This window comes from Protopterus annectens, chromosome 11.part0 (genome assembly GCF_019279795.1).
Source record: "Protopterus annectens isolate FY-2018-M chromosome 11.part0, PAN1.0, whole genome shotgun sequence".
Taxonomy (NCBI): Eukaryota; Metazoa; Chordata; order Ceratodontiformes; family Protopteridae; genus Protopterus; species Protopterus annectens.
The window spans coordinates 527,026,460-527,051,958 of NC_056745.1; the positions used below are offsets into that span (position 1 = coordinate 527,026,460).

At 39.7% G+C, this 25,499-nt stretch overlaps 1 protein-coding gene across 2 annotated transcripts in view; it reads left to right on the plus strand.

Moving 5' to 3' along the window:
• Nucleotides 1-25,499, plus strand: part of OTUD6B (OTU deubiquitinase 6B) — a 1,944,790-nt gene that overhangs the window by 1,903,478 nt on the left and 15,813 nt on the right. The window lies entirely within an intron of this gene.

Below are 25,499 nucleotides of genomic sequence, written 5' to 3' on the forward strand. Positions count from 1 at the left end.
TGCTAAAAGCCATGCCTATAGCGAATCTGGCTATATGATTGTAACATCCTGATAATTTGTTGACATTAGTTTTGGATACGTGAGTACAGGGGAGGCATACATAAGGGTAGAGAGGAGGTGTGATCTTGCAATAGCTACCCTAGCTAGGGGGGTGAGGAAAGTTTGGCTCTGTACAGGGAGACAAATTTTTTGTTGGCTGACTTAATATTGTGTGATTGACATGTTTATCAAATTTAAAGTTGTCTATTATTACACCTAGAAGCTTTGTATGGTCATCAGGAGAGATAATGGTGTCATTGCTAGATTTGATGTTGAAGGAAGGAGGAGAAATTCTACGGTTAGGGGAGAAAAGAAGTAGCTTGGTTTTGTTAGGATTTAGAAGCAGGCGGCAATTAGCTAGCCATGTTTCTACCGTGCTGAAAGTGGTCTGGGTGAGGGTTAGAAGTTGTGTAGGAGAGGAAGCGGAGCATATTAGTGTTGAGTCATCTGCATACTGGATGCATGTGGCTCCTGGGATGGTGGTGTGCAGACCATTGATAAAGACAGAGAAAAGAAGGGGACCTAGTATGGACCCTTGTGGGACACCTAGGGTTAGAGGAAGTTGGTATGACAGCTTGTTCTGCCATAAGACAGCCTGCTGACTACCATTTAATTAGGAGTGAAACCACTGTATTGCGTGTTGGTCTAAAACAATGGTTTGTAGGGTATTGAGCAGTAGCTGATGGTTGACCATATCGAAAGCTTTTGAGAGCTCTAGGAAGAGTGCTGAAGATAATTTGTTGTTGTTACGATGAAGAATGATGACATTAGAGAAAGATAGAAGAGCCGTGGAATGGCCTAAAGCCATGCTGAGAGTCCGCAAGCTTTCCGTTTTGAATAAGAAAGTGCACGATTTGTTTGTATATGCATCTTTCCATGATTTTAGCTAATGGGGAAAGAATGGCTATAGGTCTAAAGTTAGATAATTCTGTGGAACTTCCTCCTTTATGGAGAGGTACAATGTGATATTTTTCATATTGCTGGGATGGATCTGTTGATCAGAATAGAAATGGGAAGTGTAATGGCAGCAGCTGTTTTTTGAAGATATTCAGCTGGGAGGTGGTCGGCAGCTAGTGCAGTAGGTTTTAGCTTTTTGAGTAAGGTCCGGATCAGGTTTGTAGGTATGGTTTGAAAGGTAAAGGTGGGCTGGGTGCTGGATGGATCAGGGTTAGATGTGCCAGAGCTGGTGTTTGTGTCCGATGGAGTGAGATGGGTAGCTAGAGACCGGATAGTTTCAGTAAAGAAGTTGAAGCTGTCTGCAATTTCTACAGGGGATTTATCAAGGGAGCTGATGGGGTAGGAGTGGCGGAACGGCCTGGGTGGAGAAGATTGTTAACACCAGCCCAGAACTTTTGATGTTTTAGCGGATATTTTTGTAGTAGGAGGGTGTAGTAATTCTTTTTGTCTAGAATGGCAGATTTTTTTTTTGGTCTGGTTCCTTAGCTGCCGGTATCTTACTTGGTACATAGCAGCTTTGGTAACATGCCACCTGGCCCAGGCATTGTTTCTTAGTTTAATTTTGGTTTTTGTTTCTTTAGATAGTCACGATGCAACTGTGGCTTTTACATGGATGGTACGGGTAGAAGCATGGTTGTTAAGGATAGCCCGAAGTCTGGTATTGAACTACTCAACTGCTTCTTGTAATGGGAGTCGTTTCAAGACATTCACTAGTGCTTTGAGTTCATTTTGGAAGTTGTCAAGGTTAAAGTTCCAGACGTTTCTTACAGTTTTGTAGGTGGGCTGGTTGGGACTGTCGACTTTGAGCCTAATAATATAGGTAAGGCAGTGATTACTTAGATCATCGGGTAGTGTACCTCACTTGTACTTTTGAGGGTGGCTGTTAAGTATCCAATCAAGGATACCATCTTTGACTCTATTTTTTCTAAATCTGGTGGGGGTGGTAATGATCTGAGTAAACCCGTGGAGGTTTAAATGGGTAGAAGGAGTTTCAGAGGAACAGGTGGTCCAATCAATGTTAAAGTCCCCCAAGACAATGGTTTCCTGGAGATAGTTAGAAGCTAGCTAATGTAAGATATTTTCTAAAGTATTATCATTCTTGCTGGGTAGAATATAAATGCAGATAATGTATCTGCATTTATTTTTATTATTAGTTTGGTGATGAGAATTTCTGCATTGCCAAACTGGGGTGGCTGTTGGGTGCCAATTGTTGTTAGGGTAGACTTGTATAGTACAGCTACCCCGCCACCCTTCCTGGAGATCCGGTCCAGTCTAAGGATGTTGTATTGTGTGGGGGTTATTTCGTTATCTTTGGTTATTGGTTTTAGCCAGGTTTCTGTGAGGCAGAGGATATCAGGGGAGTGAACAGCTAAGAGTCCATGTAGTCTATGGATCTTGTTGTTTAGGCTTTTGATGTTGAGATGACAGACCAGAAATGAGTTTGGAAATCTATCAATCTGGGTAGTACACGGTGGGTTGTTAGATGGCATGCTTGGGTCTACTGTTGTGGATGGGCCAGAGTTGGGGTGGATGTCTCCATCCATCATTAATTTTTAAGATGCTTATGAGTCTTTAAAATTTGTTCATGATTTTTTTGTAGCTTTTGGTTTTTAAGCTAATGTAGCGGTATTTAGTCAGGTGATTGTAATTGAGGGTGAGGAATGGTGGTTAAACGTATTAAATGCTGGGTTGGTGTCAGCTTGAGAGTTTGGGTATTGGATTTCAAGATGCTGTACATATTCATAGGAGCTTAGGTGATAAGGAATGAATAGCAGGGGTACTAAGGGTAACAGCATTAGTGTTTTAGCTGTAGTCATAGTAAATTACTAGGGTAGAGTCTGTTTTGAGGGTATGTGGTAGATAAAAGATTAGAGAGAACAGAATAACTATGGGCGGGTTAATATGGAGAGTGGGGTGGATAGAAGGTTTTTGTACTAGGAGTTTGCTGGGTTCTAGGAGCACGTGTAGTTGGTTAGCCAATTAAGGGGGTGTGTGCCAGTGGTACTATAAATGTAGTACTTCCAGGGTGGGTGGGATATGGGGGCAGGCTAGGGCACGGAGCGAGCGAAGTGGGGCTAAACCAGTAAAACAGATGCCTAGAGTCAGCATGTGCAGGTATGAGTTACAAGCATGCTTTTTTGTTTGTTTTTATATGCCCAGTACTCTGTTCCTAGGCCCTACTGTTAAAAACTACAGAGTTCCTGACTGCTTCTCAATTTACAATGCAGGGAGCCAATTTTCCAATTCCCTTTTGTAGCATGCTTGTTTCACTTAGTTTATTGAAAAATGCACTGTTTGGAGGTGCAGAGCACACTATGCTCGTCTGTTGAGAAAGAAGGCTACAGGAAAGTCTAACCCTTCCAACCTAATGCTTATCAGTATAAACAGATTATAAGCGGGAGTTACGGGGACATTCACTCGTGCTTTTTTGGACCCATTTTGTTAGGTTTACAGGTGGCATGGCATTTTAGTGGATATTGACCTTATTAAAACAAGTTCCATGGTGGGGAACGTCTTACGTACTTCTTGTTATTTCCATAATGACCCTACATGCTTTTACAAGCCTTTCAGGGGGAGGTGAGGTAGGAACACCTAGAGAGGGGATATGATTATTAGTACTATACCAAGAACAGAGTTAATCATTCAAACATTCAGTATACATGATTATCAAACAAGTCCACATGCACCTTTTAGTATTAGCAAACAGCAGCACTCTTTCCTATATATCTGCCTTATGAGCTCAGTTAATATTCAATATTTCTTTCCCTTATCAGTGCTACACTACTTGTTCATTATTTCTGTCCCTTATCACTGCTATACTACCCAGGATAGACCACTAAGTCAATACAAATGACAATAAATGGATACAATATCAACAGCAATTTGCAAGTAATTTGTAGCAGCCGGTACCAATAAACATGCCTTAATTCATCAAGGTTTCAGTTTGCGAGTGAATGCAGTAAACATTTAGTACATTCAGCCCCCTGTAAGGACCGTCTCCCTCTCTCCAAGTATCCCATTCATTTCATCCCTGCTCTAATCTCCACATCTTCCTTTTCTCTTTTGCCCTCTATTTCCCTAAAGTCCATCCCATTACCAGTTAGCTCTTTAGCACAATTCAGTACCTTCTCTACACCTCTGCTTTATCCTTATTCTTTTCATCACTTACTCATCCTTTCCACCCTTCTTTTTCTTTCATACCTTTCATACTGTATTCTCTTTAAAAATCACTACCCACTCTCCTATCAGTATAACCACTTTATACAATACCATACTACTTCAGTTCCTTTTACTTCCCATTCTGTTCTTCCTCTCCCAGTTATCATCTTATCACTCCAACCTTCTATAACTCCCTCTATCACCCACTCTTCTCCAAGATACTTCCATCTTCTCTAATAACAAACTTCCCTATTTCATCCTCTCTCTACACTACTTCCTATATTCATTATCACAAACTAAAGCATTTCTGTCTTCCCCTCTCTCTCTCTTCTAAACTTAAGTTCAACCCCATTAATTATTTACATTTCACTAAACCATTCTATTTAATATTACCCTCTTAACCCCATCAACCTCACCTCCTCCACCTCAACTTATAGTCACATATTACCATCCTGTCCAACCAGACACCTGCCTTTTTTACTCCATTAACCTACGAAGTCTTGACAACAAAATTTCTGACATACACGTTTAGATGGCAAACCACTCTCCCCACATCTTAACTCTCTCTGAAACTTGGCTTAAACCTCATATCACCAATTCTGAAATTCTACCCCCGGTTACAACATATTCCGGGAAGACAGACTTGTAAAATAAGGGAGTGATGTTGCTATCATGTACTCTGAGCATCTTAACCTCTCCCCCTCTTCCTAACCCTCCCAGATTTCTTGCCTGCTGAACTCCTCTTTCTCAACTGCCACCTTAACCCATATATTTGTGATCGGTTCTATCTGTATACCTCCTGGTAACAACATAAATCTATGTTATCCTGGATCTAAGATACAAATTAGTCCAATAAGGGAAAGAACTCCAGTACAGCAATAATACAACCTTTAATAATTAGCAACTTAGCGAGCAGACGTACAAAATATTTTAACTCGTATAACCATGTGATTAAGCGCGTTCATCCACTATCCCGTGGACTTTATCAGAATCAATTAAACAGATAAATTAAATCATTTTATTTACATTTTGGCGCCAAACTTTCATCTACGTTTAAAATGACAGAGCCATAAAATACATGTATACTGGCAAATAAAAAATGCTTATAATATGCATAAAATAATCATTATAAAACTTTCCTTTTCCAAAAGCATTCCTTTGTTAAAAAGACTTTCTGAATAAAAACACTTAATTTTATGTATATCATTCCTCATATCACCAATAAATAAGTAAATATATTACTAGCAGCCCTTAATCAATGTCAAAAAACGGACCAGTGTGAATGGAGTCCATTGACCTTTCCAAATAATTCTATACTTGAGGAAAACATGTTTAAAAATATATATATTCTTTCATATCTGATGTCTTGTTCCATAATAATTAATATTACATGCGATTCCCCTATACTAATGTGTGCATGAAATGAGTAAAATAAATAGAACATATAATGGATGTGTGAGATTTATCTAAAAATATATACTGAATGTAATAAGTTAAAATATTGAATATATGAATAATAATAAAATATGTGAAATACGTTAAAATATGAATTAAAAATGTTTAAAAAACTATTAAATTTTATATATGTTGTAAGTCAATAAGTACACAAATATATTAATAAAATGAATTCTTGTTCATTGATTACTGTACATATCTTATGTGACTATTAATGTTGTAAACATGACAGTATATAATACGTGATAAAAGTATATAAAATATATTAGTAAATATATGTAAAAAATGAATGAATAAAAAGAACTATAATACTTTCATTCTAGATAGTTAAATTGCTATATTGCTCCCTAGTGCCTTCCCTTCTTATTTTACTCCTTAGTGTTATTATTATTGTTAACCCAAACTACTTTTCCTTATTAGTTTGTACCTATGGGATGGGAATTCATATGCTTCTCCTTCTTATATAAATGCTGTTATCTGTATACTATGCAATTCATTATTAAAAGAAGAAAAGTATACATATTGTTATAATAGGAATGGTTTCAATGAAATATAATCATTTAGCCCTGGTTTAGTCGAAGCGTCTGTAAGTATTTGCCATTTAGCCTCTCTCTCAGCTATATAGGCTTTAAGATTACCTCCCCTATTATTGACTTGTATTCGTTCTAAAATTGTGAATCTAAACTGGTGTGTATTATCTGTCTCCTGTATATGTCTATATAATGCATTCCTAGTATCTTTCTTTTTAATAGCATATAAATGTTCATAAATTCGCCTCTTAAATTTCCGTTCTGTCTTCCCTATATAGTAACAGATACACTTACAACATTTAGCTAGGTATATAATGTTCTTAGTATTGCAATTACCCCTAGCATATGTTATTCTAGTTCTGTTAACGTTATCCAAAACTATACTTTCATCTTCGTTTATGGCTTTACAATACTGGCAACTTCCGCATTTTCTAGTTCCCCTTTTGTCTTTCCAATCTCCTTTATGGCTAACATTCCTTTCCAATATGGACTTCACATTCATCCCCATCCTATAAACAAATATAGGTCCGTCACCCACAAACTTACTCAGGTCAATATCCGCTGTCAATACATTACAATATCGTTTTACCATTTCCTTTAGGTTATAAACCTGCGGGGTATAATACAGTATACATGCTCTATTGTACCCATTTCCTTGTGCGGGTGCTGTTTCCTTGCCATTATACTGTTTCCCTAACACTGGATGGTATTTATTACCCCACTGTGCCTTAACGTACGTTTCAACCTCATGGATAAGAAAATTAGGGTATCCCCTGTCTTTAAATAATTTGCTAATAATTGCCATTTCCTCTACCATATCATTATATTTAGAAGTCATTCGTGCTGCCCTTATGCATTGTCCCTTAAATATGTTCTTTTTCATTTTTAAGGGATGAAAACTTGTGAATTCAAGATAATTGTTCGAAAAAGTATTTTTTCTATAAATTCGAGAAGAAAACCCTTCTTCCGTGCTTGCCACAAATGTATCTAAATATGATATTCCTTCATCACTATAATTACACATAAATTTTAAAAACTGGCTTGTGCTATTTAAATATCTGATAAATTCCTCTAGGGTGTCCAATTGAACATCCCATAATATGAAAATATCGTCAAGGAATCTTGTATATAATCTAATATACTTGTAATATTGACTTTTGAAAACTTTATCCTTTTCCCAATCCAGTAATACTAAGTTGGCAAAAATGGGGGCACAAGCTGCCCCCATAGCCACTCCTCTGGTCTGCCTGTAATATTCCCCCTCGAAATATATATAGTTGTGGTCCAAAATAATACTCATCAATTCCATGATTACTTTGCATTGCTCCCAATCAAGGGTGGAATATTCTCGAATACTGTTACCAAAACTTTGCAGACCCTGATCCTTTGGTATACACGAAAATAAATCAATAACGTCAATTGTTACAAATATTAAGTCCTTTTTCCAAATTTCAGTAGTTAGTAAACTCAAAAACATCCAGGAATCTTTTATTAAATGGGGTACCCTTGTATATATATCTTTCAACTATTTGTCTACAACCTGACCCAAGGGAAAAGTTTTTGATCTACTGCCTGATATTATAGTTCTGAAGGGGGGATCTAGTGCATTCTTATGAACTTTAGGCACTCCAACTATTGTTGCAAGAGTGGGGTGATCTACTTTCATAAAATTATATGTTTCCAACTTTATTTACTGTCCAAGAGCATGTCTTCCAAAAACATGTTGATCCTTCTATATCCTATATTGATCTGATTTAATGAAATAATTTCATAATTTCCAGTAACCAACAGGATGCTGTATATTTTGCTAACATAGTCATTATAGTCATATATAACAATGCCCCCCCCCCACCTTGTCCGGCTTAATTATCCTCACTGTTTTGTCACCCTTAAGGCGTTCTAATAAGGTGATTTCTTCTTTGTTCAAGTTGTTGCAATTGTTAACACCTTTAGTTTTATTATTTAACATATATAAGTCTCTTGTTATTAGTTTCTCAAACATTGTAACTTGCGGGTGTGGGGGTGGCATAAATGTACTTTTTTTTCCTAAGTGTGCTATTATCACTATCATTAGTTCCTTCCTTGAAATTAATAGCTAGATTCAATTTTCTAGCATACTTTTTAATCTCTATTACTGTGTCCACTATATTAAACTTTTTGTTAGGCACATATTTCATCCCCTTGGAGAATAGGGAAAAAAATTCCTTCCCTATTTCCATGTCCGTATAGTTGAATATATTAAATCCATTAAGGTGATGTACTATATTCCTTAAATGTTCTCCCTCCTTAGTATTGAAACAACAATCCTTCCTATTTTCCTTATCTTCTCTAATAGTTGGACTATCTCTTACCATCTTTGTTGTCTCCAGTTCTGAATGTATCCATGACTTTGGCCTATGTTTCTCACATTCCCCCTCCATTTCCAATTTCTCTGATGGTACCTGTACGTGTTCATGTCCCTGCCAGCCTGAAAATCCTTATTGGCGTGACGAATATCATTCACGTCATTATTTCCTCCTATATTTCCATAAGTTTGTTTACCAGTATTCCTAATATTTTGATGAATGCTCTTATTCCACTGGTATGCCTCCTTTTTCTTATAATCTCCCAAGTCCCTTTCTATTTTCCTATTTTTTCTTTGTACTATATTGTGGGCTTTTCTATCAGCATCCTGAAATTGTTTGTGATATAAGTTTTCCCATTGGTCAAACACTAGGTCTTCGGTGATATTTTTATTCAATTTCTCAACAATTTCTATATATTTACAGAGTTTTTCATCATTCATTTTCACTATCATTTTCATATATTCAATACCAAAACGATCAAACAATTTCTCAAATTCATCACAATTACTTTCATTTAATTCAATACCCATTGGTATTTTAACAAATCTAAGTCGCTTTGGGACTATATTTAAAGATAAACATCTGTTTAAGTATGCATTATCGATTTTAATGCCTCTAATTACACTAATATTCTTACTCAAGGCATATATACTTTCCTTAACATTGCCTCGTCTGTTGACGACAGCTTCTTTCACTGTTGCATCGTAATTTTTAATAATTTTCAAAACACACATCCGTTAATAAAAATTAATCTAATTTATCTCTGTTTTGATTAAAGTTAATATTTTTACCACTATTGTCCACACTATGTGGTATCTTAGCTCTAGGACTGGAGCTTTTTTTGAACCAAGCAGTCATTAGCTTTCTTGTTGCTGTTAACGGCAGAAGAAAAAGATTTACCTGCCATCACTCGCTTAGGTTTTGCTCCTGTTCTCCTAGATTCATCACCTAAATTGTATAAAGAGAAGTCAAAGGTAAAATCTTTCTCAGTACATCTACTATTATCCTGTGTTCCATTACGAATATCTATTCCGCTCAATGTTTGTTTCACTGGGCCCCTTATCTGCTGTCCGTTAGGTATTTCAAAATCACCATCACTCATACTCGACAGTTCTCTGTTTTCAATAGAGTGAATATCTCCAGTTTGTTTGGGCTGATATTGTGTCATTAAATCCAACAACCGTGTTAACTCTCCTTTGAGGGATGTAACCTCCGAACGTAGCTCGCTGATCTCGTCTATACTTCCTGGTGTACGCTCCTCGGCAGTAAATTTCCCTTGGGCTTCCATAACAACGAACCAAAAGCTGAAGCAATGTGCACAACCACAATCCAAGATACAAATTAGTCCAATAAGGGAACGAACTCCGGTACAGCAATAATACAACCTTTAATAGTTAGCAACTTAGCGAGCAGACGTACAAAATATTTTAACTCATATAACCATGTGATGTAAGCGCTTTCATCCACTATCCTGTGGATTTCATCAGAATCAATTAAACAGATAAATTACATCATTTTATATACATTTTGGCACCAAACTTTCATCTACGTTTAAAATGACAGAGCCATAAAATACATGTATACTGGCAAATACAAAATGCTTATAATATGCATAAAATAATCATTATAAAACTTTCCTTTTCCAAAAGCATTCCTTTGTTAAAAAGACTTCCTGAATAAAAACACTTAATTTTATGTATATCATTCCTCGTATCACCAATAAATAAGTAAATATATTACTAGCAGCCCTTAATCAATGTCAAAAAACGGACCAGTGTGAATAGAGTCCATTGACTTTTCCAAATAATTCTATACTTGAGGAAAATAGAAGTTATGTCCTTACCATAACGTTCCATGTAGAGTGTTCATCTCGCCTTGGTTATTACACATGGGTTCGGAGCCGATCCCCGGCTCCGTGTCGGCCGCCTGCAAGCTCTGCATCGAGAAGAAGCTCGAGATCACCTAATACCCACAATCCCCCTCTGCCTTTACCTCAGATCTAGTTTGCAAACAAACCAGTCATAGAGAGCACACACACATACCAAAAATTACCTAATGATAGGATTATCTATATACATACATATATATATATATATATATATATACATATATACACAAGTGTATCATATAACACAACTAATGCAAGTGCAGAAGGAGAATACTCCAGACCAGGCACCAAATCGAACGTTCTTCCTAAGGGTGGGAAGGGTGGGAGTGTAATAACCAAGGCAAGATGAACACTCCACATGGAACGTTATGGTAAGGACATAACTTCTATATGTGAGAGTGTTCAATCTCGCCTTTGTTCTTACACATGGGTAGCGTCCCTAGCTCCATGATCCTGAGGAACTCACGGAGAACGTTCTTGAGCACAGTGGAACCAAAGGTTGCCCTATCCCTAGAAACCCTGTCCACTTTGTAATGAGAGATAAATGTATGTGGTTTAGCCCAAGTAGCAGCCGCACAGATCGTGTCTAATGGTAAGCGAGCTGCGTGAGCTAAGGATGTAGACACTGATCTGGTAGAATGTCCTTTAGGTTTGACTGATAATGTTTGATTAGAAGCCTCATAAACGTATGTGATACAATCAGTTAGCCATTTGGAAAGAGTTCGTTTCGTAACTGCTACACCCTTTCTGCTGTCAGCAAAAGCTACAAACAGTTGATCAGACTTCCTGTGATCTTTTGTTCTATCCAAATAAAATCTGAGTTGTCTATGGACATCCAATTTGTGCAACATATACTCCAATTTATTAGAGTGGTTTTTGAAGAAGGTGGGTAATTCAATGGACTGATTAATATTATTAGTAGAGCAAACTTTGGGGAGAAAGGATGGATTAGTGCGAAGGGATACTCTGTCAGAGTGGAAAATTAAATAAGGGTGTTTAATAGAAAGAGCTTGAAGCTCAGACACTCGCCTAGCGGATGTAATGGCTACTAGGAATAGAGTTTTCCACGACAAAAATTTCAATGGGCAAATTGAGGCTGGTTCAAAGGGGCAACATCAATTTAGAAAGTAAGAGGTTCAAATTCCACGGTGATGTAGGACTTCTAATTGGTGGTCTGATATGAAAAGATCCTTTTAAAAAAGCTTTACAAAGTCTGTGAGCCATAATAGGCGCACCACATTCTTCCACATGATAGTTAGAAATGGCAGCCAACTGCACTCTTAAAGTAGCAGGAGAAGCTCCTTCATGAAACAATTCTGTCAAGAACTCCAAGATCTTGTTCAGCGGGGCTATAACAGGGTCCAAATGATGTGAATTAGCCCAGAAGACGAAACGTTTCCATTTACTGGTGTAGGTCTTTGTAGTGGAAGCTTTATGAGAAGCCACTAAAATATTCTGAACCGCCGGTGTAAGGGAATCAGACCTGGCTAGAAAGGGAAGCGGAGCAGCCAAGCTGCTAGATGGAGTGATTCGAGAGATGGGTGAGGGACTCCTGACGAGTGAGTCAGTAGATCTGGCTCTGGGTCCAGCATCCAAGGTCCCCGAATGCGGTGACGCAATAGAAAGGGGTACCAAATTTGACGAGGCCAGAATGGGGCAATGAGGATTATAGTCCTCCGAAGGTTGATGGCTTTCTGCAGAAACTTTGCAATCAGGGGAAACGGAGGAAAAGCATACAGGAGACCCGGGGGCCAATCGTGCACCAGCGCGTCCCTGGGGACTTCCCCTGGAGGGGGTAATAGGGCAAAATAGCTCCTGCATTTGGCGTTCATTGGAGACGCAAACAGATCGCAGGAAGGCTGGCCCCACTTGCGAAATATCATGTTCGCAATTGACTGTTTGAGGGACCACTCGTGAGGCAACAGTATTGCCCTGCTCAGCCTGTCGGCTATGACGTTGGATGACCCCGGGATATGCGTTGCGATCAGAAAGCGACCCGTGGACTCCGCCCATTGCCAAATTCTCATGGCCTCTCTGCATAGTTGATAAGACCTGGTTCCCCCTTGCTTGTTTATGTACCAGACTACGGACATGTTGTCTGTCTGAACTGCAATAGTTCCTAGAGGAAGAAGGGGAGCAAGGTGTTGCAACGCTAAAAACACTGCCCTCAACTCCAGAACATTGATCTGCAGATTGTACTCCAGATTGGTCCATTTGCCTTGGACTGTCTGTCCCTGAAAGATGCCCCCCCACCCTATCAGGGAAGTGTCCGTGGTTATCGTCGCTGACGGTGTGGGTAGCACAAATGGTCTTCCACTGGAAAGGTTGCAAGTCTGAAGCCACCAAGTTAGGTGTGACTTGCATGTGTTTGTTATCAGAATTTCGTGAGTCAGAGGTAGTTGTTGGAATGACCATTGTGCAAACAGGAGCCATTGTAGAACTCTCATGTGCAGTCTTCCCAATGGTATCGCAATGAGAGAAGCTGCCATGAGACCCAAGACCTTCAGAACCAGCTTTGCCGGGGACTTTTTGGACGACAGCAGGAGAGAAATGTTGTTTTGAAGTGCGACTATCCTTTCTGTAGGAAGCCTTAGAACCAAATGATGCGTATCTAATTCCGCTCCTATGAATAAGATATGCTGTGATGGCTGTAGCAAAGATTTTTCGAAATTTACGGAAATTCGAGGTGAATACAAAGTTGTAGGGTGTAACCTCTGGCCTGTATCAGTTGGCCTGGTGGTGGCAGACAGGAGCCAGTCGTCCAGATACGGAAACACCTGGAATCCTAGGCGCCTCAGATGAGACGCTACCACTGCCATGCATTTGGTGAAAACCCTGGGGGCTGAGGTCAGACCAAAGGGCAGGGCCCGAAACTGATAGTGACTGGCTCCCAGCCGGAAGCGCAAATGATCCCTGGACGCCCTGGCCATTTTGATGTGGTAGTATGCGTCCTGCAGATCTATTGAGCACATCCAGTCGTCCTTCTGTAAAAATGGAAGGATCGATTGAAGCGTGACCATTCGGAACTTTTCCTTCTTGACAAAGGTGTTGAGGTTGCTTAGGTCCAGAATCGGCCTCCAGTCCCCTGTCTTCTTTGGAACTAAAAAGAACCTTGAGTTAGTCCCGAATCCTATTTGGTCCGCTGGGACTGGTTGGATGACTCTTTTTTCTAGCAGCTTTGAAATTTCTATAGGTGCTGGATCTCGCAGATGGGGTGGTACATCTGGGAGTTTTCTCTTTGGAATGGGGGTGGATAGGAATGGTATTTTGTAACCTCTGGTAACAACGCTTTTTACCCAGTTGTCTGTAGTAATGTTTTGCCAGGCCTGAGGGTATAAAGCTAAGCGACCCCCGACTGCCTCCAGAGCAGGACAGTCGGGCCTCCTCTCAGGAGTGCTGAAAAGGTTTACCGGGGGGGTATCCCTGTCACCTTGGTTTTGCGGACCCCCTCTGCCGCCCGGGCGGCGTCTTCCACCTCTGCCCCCTCCTCTGCCTCTGGAGGGGGCATCACCCTGTGTGCTTGGGAAAGATCCTTGGAGTTTTTGAAACCACATTTTTCCACCACGTTGCCCTTTGGGGTACGGTCTGGAAGGGGTGGAAAAACGGACTCCGACAGCAGACAGAGTCTTTCCCTCCTGTTCACACCGGGTAAGGGTCTCCTTTACTTTAGGGCCAAAAAGTGTGGCACCATCAAATGGGGCGTTAGTAAAGGAAGACTTGAAGGCTTCCGCAAACGAACATAAGCGCATCCAGGATTGCCTACGAAGAGCAATCGCTGAAGCCCCTGCCCTGCTCGACCCTTCGGCTGCGTATGATATCAGCCTCATGGATGAGTTAACAATGGATGTAAGGGTATTTAGATGTGCCAAAACTTTCTCTGAGACAGCAGCATCTGTAGTACCCTGGAGGGTATCTCCCAACTCTTTGACTAGATCCCTCTGTAAACGTGTAAAATGAGTCAAATAGTTCAGGGAACGCATAGAAAAGGCCGCTGAACTAAAAATGCGCTTCCCGTATCTGTCCATAGTCCTAGAAACTCTGTTAGGCGGATGGACAGATGAGGAAGACTCCGACATCTCCTTTTTCGTGGCCGCTGCCACCACCATGGCGTCTACTGGGACTCCTTTAGTGAGGTAAGCCTTGTCCTGGGGTGCAGTGATGTACTTATTAGGCTTCCTAGGGACTGGTTCCACCGTGTCAGGTGTCTCCCATGCCCTTCGAGCAATCAACTCCATTAACTCATCGAAGGGCGGAGTGACCCAGGAGGAGGAAGGGCGAGCACCAAATGCCTTCAGCAGAACTGACTCATCCTCAGAAGGGGGGAGGGACTGCCAATCACCTCTCTGCTTAAGGATCTCCAAGATGTCAGAAAAGGAGACATCTTCCGTAGGTGACTTTGGGGACCCTTCTGACTCATCCAAGTCAGTATCGGATGTTAAAGATTCCTGTGGAGAATCTAAGTGTCTCCTCTTACACAATCTTTTCCTAGGGACCTCTTCGGGGGGAACATCCGAAGAAGCCTCCGAGGAAGAGGGGGCACCCTCCAGGGGTGGCTGAGACACCGGTGCTCGACGCTTGGATGTGGCCGTTGGTGCAGAGGAAGATAACGGTCCTTTAAAGGGAGGAGAGGATGCTTCTACTGATGTGGTTGTCTGGGTAGACAACACCTTCCTCATAAGATCGAAGGCCCCCGGGTCCCGAGTCAAGAATCTCCCGGTTCCGAAGAAATGGGAAGAATCCCCGAGACAGGCACCGAAGGCATTGACCCCGAGGACGGAGCCGAATCGATCCGCGCCGAGGCCCCGAGGGGAAGAGTCGGAACCGAAACGTCGGTTCGACTCTCGGCCCCGGAACCAAGGACAGATCGTCGGCTCCGAGACTCCGGTACCGGGTCCGACGGAGTCGAGGTGAAAGGAACAGACCGAGAAAAGGATGGTTCTGGACCCGAGGGCTCCACAACCAGTAGATCAACCTCTTCCAGCTCCAAAGACTGGACAGGTCTCGGAGGAGGAACGGATGGAGACAATGGGAGGCCTTCAAGTTTCGACACCAACTGGGTGGAAACCGAAATAAGCTTGGATAGGGCCTAATGTTCCAATAACTTTTGCACCACACGGTCCACATCGATATCGTAAAGCTTAGAAGAACGGGTCGAAGGAGCCGAAGACGGAGCCGACCTCAATAGTGTCGAAGGAGGGAGCTCCATCACCGGTTCCAAGACTCGAGGCTCGGAAACTGACACCAGTTGAACACTCGGCCCCGAAGTCTGTGGAACCGGTGATCTAACTTTAGTGGAAGAGCTCGGAGCCGATGACTTGGGCTCCGACGTCTTCGATTCCTTCGAGGACTTGGATGCCTGGTCAGAAGCATCCAGAGCCTCCTGAAAGGAAGGTTTTAATAAACCCCTGTCCATTAACTTCCTGCGCCTATCTGTCATGACCCTCCCACTGAAAGAATGACAAATAGAACAGTCTTCTTGCAGGTGGAGAGGGCCAAGACAGTAGACACAGGAACTATGGTTGTCAGTTACTGACATTTTTTGCCCACACTGGCAACGCTTGAAACCTGATTTGGCCTTTTCAGACATGTCAAAGATAGGTGAAATATAGTCAAATCCAGAAAAACAGTCAAGTAAAATTGTCAAATCCAGTAATGAGTCAATCCAGTTGTCAAATCCAAAGAGTGGTGGTAGGCCCCGAAGAGAACTCTGACTAAGTTTTATAACTTAAACGGAACCGAGATTTCCCTATACCTTACCACACTCACACAAATTATTATTAAACAGTTTCTAATACTAAAGTACTAGAGAAAAAACAAGAATAAAATTCTAAATCTTATCTGAGGTGCTCGAGCTCGACCCAGTGATGCGAACGCTGCAGCGGCAAACTAGATCTGAGGTAAAGGCAGAGGGGGATTGTGGGTATTAGGTGATCTCGAGCTTCTTCTCGATGCAGAGCTTGCAGGCGGCCGATACGGAGCCGAGGATCGGCTCCGAACCCATGTGTAAGAACAAAGGCGAGATTGAACACTCTCACATACATGTTTAAAAATATATATATTCTTTCATATCTGATGTCTTGTTCCATAATAATTAATATTACATGTGATTCCCCTATACTAATGTGTGCATGAAATGAGTAAAATAAATAGAACATATAATGGATGTGTGAGATTTATCTAAAAATATATATTGAATGTAATAAGTTAAAATATAGAATATTTGAATAATAATAAAATATGTGAAATATGTTAAAATATGAATTAGAAATGTTTAAAAAACTATTAAATTTTATATTATATGCTGTAAGTCAATGAATAAGTACACAAATATATTAATAAAATGAATTCTTGTTCATTGATTACTGTACACATCTCATGTGACTATTAATGTTTTAAACAAGATAGTATATAATACGTGATAAAAGTATATAAAATATATCAGTAAATATATGTAAAAAATGAATGAATAAAAATAACTATAATACTTTCATTCTAGATAGTTAAATTGCTATATTGCTCCCTAGTGCCTTCCCTTCTTATTTTACTCATTAGTGTTATTATTATCGTTAACCCAAACTACTTTTCCTTATTAGTTTGTACCTATGGGATGGGAATTCATATGCTTCTCCTTCTTATATAAATGCTGTTATCTGTATACTATGTAATTCATTATTAAAAGAAGAAAGGTATATATATTGTTATAATAGGAACGGTTTCAATGAAATATAATCATTTAGCCCTGGTTTAGTCGAAGCGTCTGTAAGTATTTGCCATTTAGCCTCTCTCTCAGCTATATAGGCTTTAAGATTACCTCCCCTATTATTGACTTGTATTCGTTCTAAAATTGCGAATCTAAACTGGTGTGTATTATCTGTCTCCTGTATATGGCTATATAATGCATTCCTAGTATCTTTCTTTTTAATAGCATATAAATGTTCGTAAATTCGCCTCTTAAATTTCCGTTCTGTCTTCCCTATATAGTAACAGATACACTTACAACATTTAGCTAGGTATATAATGTTCTTAGTATTGCAATTACCCCTAGCATATGTTATTCTAGTTCTGTTAACGTTATCCAAAACTATACTTTCATCCTTGTTTATGGCTTTACAATACTGGCAACTTCCGCATTTTCTAGTTCCCCTTTTGTCTTTCCAATCTCCTTTATGGCTAACATTCCTTTCCAATATGGACTTCAAATTCATCCCCATCCTGAATCTCCCAACATCTTTCTTATGAAACAATCTTGCTAGTTGATGTTAATATAGATTGGAATCAACTCTCCCCTGACTACCCTAGCCTTAGTATAAACCTTTTTAGCTTCAGTCAACTCATCTCTACTCCCAATCACTTCAGTCAAAATTCCAGCACCATTCTTGATTGGAGCTCAACTTCTAACCCTAATCAGTACTACAGTCCCAATACTTTACCAGACTCTTAAGTGATCACATCCCTATCTCAATACTAAGAGCATCTTCTCATACCTCTAAAACCCACATTTACAGAGACTGTCATAACCTGTTCAATTTTAATGCAGAAACTTTTAACTACCAACTCACTCTTGTTAACTGGTCTCACCTGTTCAATCTTCCTCTAAATGATGCAGTTATTGAATTTAATAACACTTTCCTAAACATACCAAATTCTAGCACCCATAAGGAAAATTAGGATCAAATCTAATCCTGCTCCCTGGCTTTCCAAAAATACCCTTCCTACCATGAAACTATGGAAAAAGTCAAAATCTCCTTCTCTCTTCCCCAAATTCAAAGAAATATTAAACCTTACCTAAAAAGCAATGTCCAAGGCAAAAAAACTATCAAGAAACATAATATTCCCACACCTCAAACCCTAAAAATATTGGTACACTATGCCTTTCTACTCACAACCCCTACCCTAATAAAACACATCTTGAAACAGCCACCCTATTAAATAATTACCTAACTGACTTGATCTGCAAACTAACCCCTCCCAACACCAACCATTCACAACCTCTCACTCCCTCCACCACCTGCCTCCACTCAGCCTTCTCCCTTCAACCTGTTTCCACTGCTCATATAAAATCTCTTCTACAGAAGCTTAAACCTTGTTCTCCTTCCTTTAACAACCTACCCCCCCACACAATTTCTTAAACTTGCAGCCAATTATTTAGCTTCCCCTATTTCTATCCTAATGAACCTCTCTATCAAGGAAGCCTCAGTCCCGGAAGTTTGGAAATCATTTTATACAATTCCACTTCAAAAAGAAAACAACTCTACTGACCCTTCCAATTATCGACCTATAGCCATCCTCTCCCCCTCTTAAAAATCCTAGAGAAATGCATTCATAGACAATGTCTTAAATATCTACTCCAGGAAAACCTGCTCACTCCCTCTCAACACTGATTTAGGCCCCACCACAGTACATCCACAGCCCTTCTATCTTTCACCCAGACTACAGCACAGGCAAGTGTTAATACACTAGTGTCATGCAATTCCCTCGACCTTTCTAAGGTATTTGATACCATCTCCCACCCTAAGCTTCTTACTAAACTAACTGAACTTAATCTCTCTGCATCCACTACTCTTTGGTTCTTAAGCTATTTTACTAACAGACAGCAATCTTTTAGATGTCAGACCCCTTGCTCACCTTTTTTGCCCATCCAAAGAGAAATACCCCAAGGATCCATTTTAGGCCCCCTTCTCTTTAATATTTATACTAGCAAACTTTGTTCCATCTGCTGCACCTCATCTCTGAACTAGTATGCTGATGAGTCTACACTCTTACTCTCTCCGACAACCCTACCGATCTTCTCTCCCTCACTCAGACCTCTCTCAACACTACCGAACACTGGCTAACCAATAACCAAGCTCATTCTTAACCCAAAGAAAAATAAGCCGCCTTTTTTCCTTCCAAAATCTTTGTCCAACCTTAAAACTACCTTCACGCTCTCTTCTCTAGACAACTCTGTCATACATGCTGACTCCCATACCAAATTTCTAAGAATCACAATTGACGATCAACTTAAATTTGACCTTCATAACCAAAAATCCATCAAAATGACCAATCAAAAACTCGGTCTTTCATATAGAAACAAAAAAAATCATATCCATTACCTCAAGGACTCTAATAGCTCAAGCCTACCTTCTTCCTTGTCTACTCTATGCTTCCCCTATAATTAACCCACCTTCAAACAAATCTTTTAACCAGACTTGAACAAACTTACAACCAGACAGCTAGATTTGCCTGTAACCTCCCTTATAAGTCCCATCACTGTCTTGCCCTAAAACAACTTCAGTGGCTTGAATTTCCTCAACTTTTGCAACTTTCTCAGCTACAGATGACTCATTCTCTGCTTGACAAACCTGCAGTCTTCGTCTCCCTGTTAACCCTCATATCCCTTTACAGACCTTCACGATCTCTTCATAGTAATGACCAACAGCCACTTGACACCTACAGACCTAACAAAACAATAGGCAGACTACTTATAAATGCTCCATTTCTCAAATTTGGAACAACCTCCATACCAATATATGTTCTATCCAAACTTTATTTTAAAAGAAAGTTGAAGAGTTACCTTGCTAACTCTCCCTCCTGCACCGGTCACCACCTTACTTTTTACTTACTTCAATTTCTGCACCATATTCAATTTTTTTCCTCTCCTGATTCAATGATAGCTCTTACTAATTCCAACATTGTGGTTCCTCAGCTGTACTGCTGACCTACTTCTCTACCTACCTTTCATCTTTTCTCTACCATTACTACTATACCTCCCACAATCCTTCTCACCGTTTATGCTCTTGATTTTTCCCAAACTTTATTTCCCTCCCCCCATCTCTACCCCTCTATTTAATACTTCCTCCTCTCTTCCAACTTAAAAAATGACAGAAATGATTAAAACAAAGGTTTTTCTTTATGAAGACCTACTGTAAACCTACAGCTTTCAACCCCTTTTTACTTTAAGCTGTTGTCTTTTTAGAATTTTCATGAATACTTGATCCGTTGTACTCTTTTTTTTTTTTTTTTTTTTTTGCATATATAGCATGAATGTATATATTTACTTATTAACTTCAGTGGCTTGAATTTCCTCAACTTTTGCAACTTTCTCAGCTACAGATGACTCATTCTCTGCTTGACAAACCTGCAGTCTTCGTCTCCCTGTTAACCCTCATATCCCTTTACAGACCTTCACGATCTCTTCATAGTAATGACCAACAGCCACTTGACACCTACAGACCTAACAAAACAATAGGCAGACTACTTATAAATGCTCCATTTCTCAAATTTGGAACAACCTCCCTAACAATATATGTTCTATCCAAACTTTATTTTAAAAGAAAGTTGAAGAGTTACCTTGCTAACTCTCCCTCCTGCACCGGTCACCACCTTACTTTTTACTTACTTCAATTTCTGCACCATATTCAATTTTTTTCCTCTCCTGATTCAATGATAGCTCTTACTAATTCCAACATTGTGGTTCCTCAGCTGTACTGCTGACCTACTTCTCTACCTACCTTTCATCTTTTCTCTACCATTACTACTATACCTCCCACAATCCTTCTCACCGTTTATGCTCTTGATTTTTCCCAAACTTTATTTCCCTCCCCCCATCTCTACCCCTCTATTTAATACTTCCTCCTCTCTTCCAACTTAAAAAATGACAGAAATGATTAAAACAAAGGTTTTTCTTTATGAAGACCTACTGTAAACCTACAGCTTTCAACCCCTTTTTACTTTAAGCTGTTGTCTTTTTAGAATTTTCATGAATACTTGATCCGTTGTACTCTTTTTTTTTTTTTTTTTTTTTTGCATATATAGCATGAATGTATATATTTACTTATCCAAATTCATATTATTGAATAAAAAGTAACAAAATAGCTACCACCAAATGCAGGATTCCAGGTCCAAAAAACCAATACAATCCAAAGGCATACAAAACCAAGAAGGACCCAAAAGAGGCTATAGATTCCAGTTTACAAATGTATTTAATGCAGAGAAAAGTCACACAAATTCACATTAGCGCTTTCGTAGGCATGTATCCCATCAGATGCTACTAACAAACCAGATGCTACTAACAAACCATTTAATTCACTATGTATAGTATATCATACTAATCACATGTTGCTAAAAGTCACATGATCTATACTTTTAAAGTTATATTTACACAAATCAAATTTGCACTCACTATATTAAAAATAAATATAAAACCTTTCATACAAAAATACACATTGAAAATGTCATTCTTCAGATAAATACTGACAATCATAATATATACTTTTTAAATGATCTAAAAAGAGATCTTTTCTTCAACATAGGCTTTAGGGGGACATAGTCATTCAGACCATGTCCACTATCTGCTTTGAGTCTCACTATCCATTTGGCTTCTAAAGCCTCAGTTGTATGGAACACATCCCCACCCCTAATATTTTCATATATTCTCCCTATAACAAGAAACATAAAAACATGTTCATCATCAGTGTCACAAATATGCTTAGAAAGTGCACTATCCCTGTCTCTCCTTTGCATGTGGTAAACATGCTCCCTGACCCGGTCTTTTAAGGGTCTGTCAGTTTTTCCCACATAGAATTTCCGATGTGGCCCAACCATATTTTTCCAAGAGAAAAGTAACCAAAAAAAGTGAAAGATACTGGTGGTAGTAGGACTCTTAGAATACCTTTATACTATTCATCTGATGTGAACATGTATAAGGATATTGTTAGGAAACATTGGGGAATTTTTACATCAGACAAAGCTGTTAGTACTATTATAGATCCGGAACCTAGGTTTCTATTCGGGAACAATTTGTCACTCAAAAGACAATTATGCTATCCAAAAAGTAGTTTTGGTGCTCCAGGACAAGCAGGCACAGTACCATGTGGACATTGTATTTTTTGTAAGTTTATATAGACACTAGTTCACAGTTTATGCATTCAGATGAAAAAAGGCTATACAAATTCCATTCATTTGCTACCTGTAATACCAAACATGTGGTATATCTTGCTCACTGTTTAGAATGTCGGAAATTCTATGTGGGAAAAAGTGACAGACCCTTAAAAGACCAAGTCAGGGAGCATGTTTACCACATGCAAAGTAGAGAAAGGGTTAGTGCACTTTCTAAGCATTTTTGTGACACTGATGATGAAAATGTTTTTATGTTTCTTGTTATAGAGAGAATATACGAAAATATTAGGGGTAGGGATGTGTGCAATACAACTGAGGCTTTAGAAGCCAAATGGATAGTGAACTCAAAGCAGATAGTGGACATGGTCTGAATGACTATGTTCCCCTAAAGTCTATGTTGAAGAAAAGATCTCTTTTTAGATAATGTTAAAAGTATATATTATGACTGTCAGTATTTATCTGAAGAATGACATTTTCAATGTGCATTTTTGTATGAAAGGTTTTATATGTATTTTTAATATAGTGAGTGCAAATTTGATGTGTAAATATAACTTTAAAAGTATAGATCATGTGACTTTTAGCAACAAGCGATTAGTATGATACAGCATGTATAGTGAATTAAATGGTTTGTTAGTAGCATCTGATGAAATCGGATACATGCCTACGAAAGCGCTAATGTGAATTTGTGTGACTTTTCTCTGCATAAAATACGTTTGTAAACTGGAATCTACAGCCTCTTTTGGATCCTTCTTGGTTTTGTATACATATTATTGTATTGTTAATTTTATTTGTATCCCTGTGTGGAACTTTTCTCCTTGGGTCTCCACAGAAAATGGTCTACCTGCCCAGTGGACTAACCCAGTTAACAAAAGACAAACAAATTATAGCTAAATAAATAAATATTACAACCATAGTGATAATACATACACACATTTTTTTTATATTTTATATATATATATATATATATATATATACACACACACACACACACACATACACACAGACAAACACACACATATTCATTATCTACTATATACACATACATTACATGTATACATATACAGGTTCATAGGTGTGTACTACGCTAATGGCCCTGGAGCCTTTACAAGCCTAGCCCATAGGATTACCCTGGCATCATGCCATCCAACATTACTTCCCAGTGCCTCTATCGAGTAGAGCCATTGGAGTGATCCCCGGGGTGAATTTTCTATTTCCCATTCACTCACCAAGATTTCTTTTGAAGAGGGCCAGTGAGGTGCTCAGTTTGACATGTATGGGAAGTCCATTCCATAGCATAGGCAGTCCCTGGGTTATGAACCTGTCCCTCCAGTATGTTCTGTTAATTGTGGTAATGAGGTTGAGGTCTCTGAACTGTGTGGTGCAGAGGGATGGGGATTTATTTAGATGCACCATTTCTTACAGAGCTGGGTCAGACATGGCTTTGTAAGTCAAGAGATCGCCTCTAAGTAGGCGCTATGAGACAGAGAATAGTTGGAGTTTTTTTGAGTCTGTCCATATAGGACAAGTGTTTAAGGCCTAGGATCATTTTTGTGAGGTGCTTTTCCAGCCTCTCCAGTTGTTGCAAGTGTCTAGTGAGGTACATAGCAAATGGGGCATTGTACTCGAGGATTGGCATAATGAGGGAAAAGTAGAGGGAGGCAATGACCTTACTTCCTAGATGCAAAACCCTTAGTAATGAGATGTGCCACACAGAAGGACTTTCTGACCACAGTGGCAATGTGGTTGTCAAAAGAGAGAGAGTGCTGTCAACCTGTGTTGCCAGATCTCTTAGAACACCTTCTGTGTTCAGTGGACTACCAGCGATGAGGTAATTCATGGGAACCAAGTTTTTCCTGAAGGGGATGACATTTTTTGTCACTGAGTCAGGGCCATGGTTCTGACACCAGTTGTTGGTCTCAGTGAGGCCTTTCTGCAGGATGTCAACATCACTAGGGGAGTTAATAATAGCTCCCAACTTGCAATCATCTGAGAATTTTGTCAGCCAAAGCCCTTGGGTGTTGGCCTGGTCTTCACAGAAGTAGATACCAAACAGGAGAGGACCCAGGACTGAACCCTGTGGGAATCCACTTCTGACTGGTCAACAGTCTGATTTGGAGTCAGCTACTTTCACACTGTGGGTTCGATCTGTAAGCCAGTTTGCAACCCACCTAGTGATACAAGAGTTGATGGCTAGCCTAGTGAGCTTTTCTATGATTCCTGAATGGAGAATGTTATCAAAGGCTTTGGCCAGATCAAGGTAGGCTGTATGAACCACCTTGCCTTCATCCACAGCTCTGGTGACAGACTCAAAGAAGTCGGCCAGGTTGAGCAGGCATGATTTACCCTTCACAATACCAAACTGTGTGGGATCCAGAGTTTAGAGAGTCCCTATATCCTTGTCTATTAGGTCCATGATGATGTGTTCCATAGCTTTGCATATCAGACTCATCATGCTAATGGGGCGATAGTTCCCAGGGTCTGTATTCGATCCTCCTTTGTGGAGAGGGATGATTGTACCAGTGCGTCATTCAGTCAGGCCAAAGCCTGAGGTGAGGCTGTGATTGAACAGGGCACAGAGGTGAGATGCCAGTTCAGTATGTAATTCATGTAGAACACAGTCAGGAATACTGTCAGGTCCCATAGAAACTGTATTCTTGGCCTTGGACGTGCTATTTGAACTTGTGCAGCAGTAAATACTGGGTGCCTGGCCATCTACTTGTATTGTGATTGGTCCTTTGGTGGGGAAGAGAGTGGTAAAGTGGCTCTGAATCTGTCGGCCAGTATATTGGCAATATCTTTTGGCTCGGTATAGGAGGTACAATTGTGCAGTAGTTCAGAGCAAATCTGGGTACTGCCGTGGAGATTCTTTACATAACTATAGAAGGCCTTGTGGTTGTCTTTACTATCTGCTGCAATTCTGTTTTCATCGCTAGCTTTAGAGGATTTGATGAGAGATCTCAATTTTTTGCCAAGGCTGATAAGGTGAACTTCACCTTATTCCGCGTCATTTTCCTCCTTCTGTTGTAGAGTTTGCCTTCCTTTTTTTGGAGGAGAAAGTCTTGGTTCTATTGGGTATGGTGAGAACCATGCATTTGTGTACGTGTTCGTACAGTGCATTTCTGTATAATTCAGTGGTCATGCAACTATTCTCCATTTGCATTGGTGCTGTGAAGTTAGCCAACTCCGTTTGTAGTAGCCCAAAGTTAGCTTTGGAGAAGTTTTTCATGGTAGTTACCTTTCTGGGGGGTG